This window comes from Octopus bimaculoides, chromosome 7 (genome assembly GCF_046866305.1).
Source record: "Octopus bimaculoides isolate indiv1 chromosome 7, ASM4686630v1, whole genome shotgun sequence".
Taxonomy (NCBI): Eukaryota; Metazoa; Mollusca; class Cephalopoda; order Octopoda; family Octopodidae; genus Octopus; species Octopus bimaculoides.
The window spans coordinates 75,776,034-75,782,033 of record NC_142934.1 but is presented as its reverse complement, the minus strand read 5'-3'; positions in this window follow the sequence as shown (position 1 = coordinate 75,782,033).

Sequence of the window (6,000 nt, the reverse complement as noted above, 5' to 3'; positions counted from 1 at the left end):
GCCACATTTTTCATTAATGTTTTACGTAGTGTTTTTGGTACGGAAAGACTTTCAAACTTCGTATACTTATCTATTTTGTGTTATAGAACACAAAAATATTTTTGTATTCAAATTTATTTCATGTAAAAAATTGTCTTATTTCGATAATTTCAACCAATCACTGACAAGTATTCAGTTGTTTACATTTACTCCTTTGGCTCATTAAGCGATGTAAAGCGTATTTAATCTCCATACCTTCGTTTTATTTGCTTTTTTCATTTTAAATTTGCTTTAACCCTAACCCTAGGGTTAGGGTTAGGGTTAGGGTTAGAGTTAGGGTTAATTGTTTCAGAATCGTTTGTTTATGTAGTCGGCACTTAATGTATATCGGCTGAATGGACGTCAATGATTGGTTGAAATTACAGAAATACGACAACTTTAACATGGAATAATTTATGGATTTCTTTTTTTTTAAAGAAGACTAAGAGAAAAAGATGTTTTATATGACACATTCTACCAGTGTTCCAAGTTTCAAAGTGTTTCGTTAATGAAAAATGTGGCCCCCGTTTTAAAAAAGATCCTAAAAATCAAGTTAAGTCTGTCCGTCACAAATATTGGAATCGTTAAATCACTAGAAAACAGTTAAAAGCACATAAAATCATGTTATTGTACAATAAATGAGAATAAAAGCATATTAAAATCATATTAAAATACGTACAGTAAATGTTAAGATACACACCATAAAGTAGTGTAGCTTAGTGAACAAAACCATAAAATCAGTTGTGTTGTCTTACTTATCGGCCTTTCGGAACTCATATTGCATTGTAGTTCCAATATCTACTGATCTACTGTTAGGCGTCACTGTCACTCATGATTCCCGCGATTATTTTGAATTCAGATTTGTTTACGTCTGTTTATCGGTTATTTTCTCATTCTCATTTATTTGTGGCTTTATTTTTTGCCCCCATGGCTCCTAAGAAAATTCACAGTGAATGTGCTATGTGTGCTTTTAACGTAGACGAAACTGGATTGTATTGGAAAAAATTGCCCGACCGTTCATTCATTTTCAAGGAGGAGAAAACTATTCCAGGCTACAAGATCACGAAAGAACGTGTGACCATTATATTGGGAGGTAATTGTGCAGGAGATTATAAGTTAAAGCCATTGCTTGTGTATCATGCGTACAACTTGCGAGCCCTGAAGCACAGGCATCTTTCCCTGTTATCTGGATGGCTAATTCAAAAGCATGTTTTTTTTTTTGAAGCATGGTTGTTTTTGAAGATTGGTTCTTCAATCGTTTTATCCCAGCAGCAGAGAAGTACTGTAAAGAGAAGGAAATTCCTTTTAAGGTTTTACTTATCTCAGATAATGCTCCTGGCCACCCTCAAAACATCATAGATTTTGACCTCAACGTTACCGTCGTATACCTCCCTCCGAACACCATGTCTCTTCTGCAACCAATGGATCAGGGAATAATTGTTGTCTTTAAGCGTTACTATATGAAGCGTACGCTGCGGCAAGCAATAACTGCGACTGATCTTGATGAGTCCATTACACTTCGTGACTTTTGGAAGATATACGATATCTATAAGGTTGTACAGGACATAGCAGCGGCAGGGAATGATGTACAGAGCACGGCTATGAACGGTGTATGGAAGAAGCTTTGCCTGCAATTCGCGAATACTTTTAAGTGGTTTGATAATGTTACCATCAACAAAACGTTAGTGACTACGAGCAAAGAACCGGAAATAGATTTGGAGGAGGAGGATTTCACAGATTTATTTGAAAAAGACAAGCAGCCCCTGACGAACGAGGATTTGATAGAGCTTCACGAGCAGCAAAATAAAGAAGAGGGAGTCGAACCTGAGCCACGTCATTTTACCATTTAAAACATGCAGCAAGCATTTGCATATATCGAAAGAGGTCTTTCTATGTTCGAGGATATGAATCCAAATGCTCAACGCTTTCCCAAGATTTTGGGGGCTTGTCACGAAGCTTTTGTTCCGTATAATGTTGTCCTTGAGGAAAAAGAAAAGACAGTTCAAGAAACTCTCAACCGGTTTTTTAAGCGCATCGAACAAAAACAGCCAGAGTCATATGTTGATGTTGACATGGACAGCCATCTACATCCGCGATGTAAATCACCAAGTTATATATTGGTAAATTTAAAATAATTTTGTTTTTTTACTTTTGCAAAATAAAAAAATAATTACTGAATTTATTTTTTAAGCTTTTATTTTACCATGTTTTATTGCAAACTGCGTTCATAAATAAAGCGTCCGCGATGTACGGTAAACATCGCCAAATTGTATTCGTAAATTTAGATTACTTTTTTTTTTATTGTACTGTGTTAAAAAATAAAAATTTTGTGAGCTTAAAATAGGTTTTTATTAACCATGAATTATTGAAAATGCATTCATAAATAAAGTACAGAAGAGGGAATGGTCATTATCGGTTTAGCCGTAAAGTAAATTTGGCCTGGCCTAGCCTAGAGACAAGTTAATTAGACTTAAGTCGTTTTTCGATTTAAATCGTGTCTCCTGGAACCAATTAACGACGTAAGGTGAGGTATGCCTGTATTTTATTTACATCGAATGGTGAAAACCATACGAATTTCATTGCTTAAAATTGATCAATAAAACTGTCGATTCAATCAGTGAGAAGAAAATCTGAGCCTAAGTAAATTAGATTAGAATTTTCTGGCGCTTTCCCATTTTTCTCAAGGTATGGCTGCAAGCTCGCTCTTTATTTTCTCATCTCTTTACTCTCTCCATACTTCCTTTCTTGATCCCCCTCCACTTTGGCCCTGCTCTCTCTACCTCTTCGTTCCCATTCTTCACTTCTAATCCAACCCTTGTTAATCTTGTATCCTGCTCATACTGTTTCTTTTATGAATTTCCTATTCATCTCTTTATCATCCCTCTCCATTAACTAAACAGTTTCAAAGAATGTTTTTCGAAGCCCGTTGTATATATAAGTGTGTGTGTGTGTGTGTGTGTATGTCTTTACGTTTGTGTTTGTCCTCTAATCATCGCTTGACAACCAATGTTGGTGTATTTACGTCCCCATGACTTAGCGGTTCGGCAAAATAGACTGATCGAATAAGTATTAGGCTTTAAAGGAATAAGTCATGAGGTCGATATCTACGACTAAAAAACCCTTTTAAGGCGGTGCTCCAGCATGACCGTAGTCAAATGACTGAAACAAGTAACAGAATAATAGCATAACAGAATCCATCCATCTATCTTATCTATTCCAGGCAGGGTCATGCGGGTAAAGTCCTCAGGCATCTCTACAGTGACCTATCAGAAACAACAGTCATAAGACTTTCCGGCTGGATTTCCAAGTGTGACCAAGACTACGGATATTACTCAATCATGATGTCGTTCTTGATCTGCTCTTAGACCTCCTACCCGTTGGCTCGGCTCGAAGAATCCGTTTTTCGATTCATTTCTCGTGTTTGTAGTTACGGAGCTGTAACCGCTCAATATGGAGAAGTAGCGGCTCGACCTAGAGAGACTCGCTGCCCTCCGAGTTGCATATCCTCTCGAGCAACGCTATTCCAGAGATCCTTCCTAGGAATCCCGTTTCGGCCGTTTGTAATCACCGTCGTACTCTTCAGTCATTACCCAACATTCGACAGGCACGAAACCGTATTTCTTTCTTTTTTTTTTCACTAAATATATATCTTTTTAGATAGCTTTCTGATGTTGACGCAGTCTTTGTCCCCCACCACATCCAACTCCTATTTACTTTCTTTTTCTTCATCCTTCCATCTCTTCGCTTGAACGCCACCCCTCTCACCAGTTTTAACCTCCTCCCTTTTCGCCCACCTCGTATTTCAGACACCTAACTGATGTACGAGGGGCTGCTGAAAAGTTCCTGGCTTTAAGGGTCTCGCGAAAGGCCTGGCTGGAGGCCCAACATTTCGAGTTCTTCTACAGAGATTAGAAAAACTGAAGAACCGCTGCAATAAATGTAAATCTGGGAGGGGTATATGTTGAATAAAATCATAATTAACTGATCCTCCTGTATTTTCTTTTACCCAAAGCCAGGAACTTTTCAGCACCTTCTCGTAGATCGCTTTCAATTCTATTCTAACCCCTTTATTTACTTCTTACATCATTCTTTCATATCCATTTCATTCACCATTTGCCGCCAAAACGTTAAATTCTTCACGTCTCACATAAATCAAACTTACTAAACTTTTCTGTACCTTTTCTATAGGAACAGACATGACTGTGTTTTAGAAGCCAGCTTTGCAACCGCAAGGTTTCGGTTTCAATCCCACTGCACGACACTGGGCAAGTGACTTTTTTATAGCCCCGGACCAACAAATGCCTTATGAGTGAATTTGGTAAATGGAAACTGCGTGAAAGCTCGTCATATATTATCTATTACACACACACACATACACACACACATATTTGTGTCTGTGTTTGTCCTCCTCTCGTCACTTGAAAGCCGGCGTTGGTTTGTTTACGTCTCTGTAATCTAGTGACTCGACAAAAGAGACCATTAGAATAAGTACCTGACCTAAAAAAAGTACTGAAATCGATTATCCGACTAAACCCTTTAAGGTGGTGCCCCAACATAATCACAGTCTAATGACTGGAACAAGTAAAAGATAAAAGACACACACATACATTCCTTCTCCTCTTCTTCTTTTTCTTCTTCTTCTTCATGCTCTCTGCCTTCAGGCATCGGTGATCGTGGATTTTCACGTCCTCCTCATCCGAACACTACCGAGCAGAGTATTGGATCAGCCTTGCAGAAAGGCGACGAGCTGGCCGGAAACGTTAGCACGCCGGGCAAAATGCTTCGCGGTATTTCGCCTATCTTTACGTTCTGAGTTCAAATTCCGCCGAGGTCGACTTTGCCTTTCATCCTTTCGGAATCGATAAATTAAGTACCTGTTGCGTACTGGGGCCGATCAAATCGACTAGCCCCCTCCTCCAACATTTCGGGTTTTGTGCCTAAAGTCTTGCTGAAAGCCGAGACATAAAGAGTATCTCTTTTTGTCTCCATCGACTTCTTCCCTTCAGTTTCGGTTTGTTACTATGTGTTTAAAGTCATTATCATCTCATAAGGTGTCCAATTAAGCTAACCTGTTGTTTCCTTATGTCGTTAAAAAGCTTCAATCGTCTAAAGATTTCACTGTTTGCCACTATCTCTATAGGACACATTTAGCATTCATCTAAGGGACCACAACAGTGACAAGCTTTTGCACTTAGTTTGTTGTTACTCCATATCATACAAACATATGTACGGATGGGTTCTTTGTATGGTCCTAGACATTCATCGAACCTGTCTCATTTTAATCTATTTGATTACTTATCAAAGTGTCCCCTTCCTTCTGGGAATATCATATTTTCTGGAGAGTGGGTTGACGTTTTGTTCATGATAAACGTTTGTGGTTTACTCAGCTTGGAGGAGCACTATATTGCCATCGCTCTTAGAGTCGGAAATGGTGTATGCGGAGGAATAAGGTGTCGTTGTGGTAAGCCCCTTGATTCCGGATGTCTTTTTGGAATCATCGTGTTGATTGAATGTGGGCCTCAAAGGTCGCCATGACGAGATAAGCCGAATCATTAAACGAACTCTAGCCTGGATAAATATCCCTACAACTCTGGAGCCTGTCCAGGGATGATGGTAAAGGCTCGAGGGACTCTCCTTATCCCTGGAATAAAGGCACGGTAACCGATTCGTTTGCTTCATCATACGTGTTTCATTCTGCAGTTTAGTTGGGGGTTAGTGCATCCGTAGCTGAACGAAATATGACAGTGACATATTGTAACCTGTCGGTAAATTACATTTTCCACCCGTAGCTTTTGAGATGTTGAAAGCTGGATCACTGACGAGATTTTTAAACTTCACTTGTGTCCCGTTTCACTGGCGTATCAGATTATGCTCGGAAGTCTGCCTGGTTGTTTTAGCGCCTCATCCTCGCAATCACTCGCGACAATGCTTTGAGTGCTGTGGGGTTTCTCAAAAATTTTAGAGGGGAACACAAGTTTATCA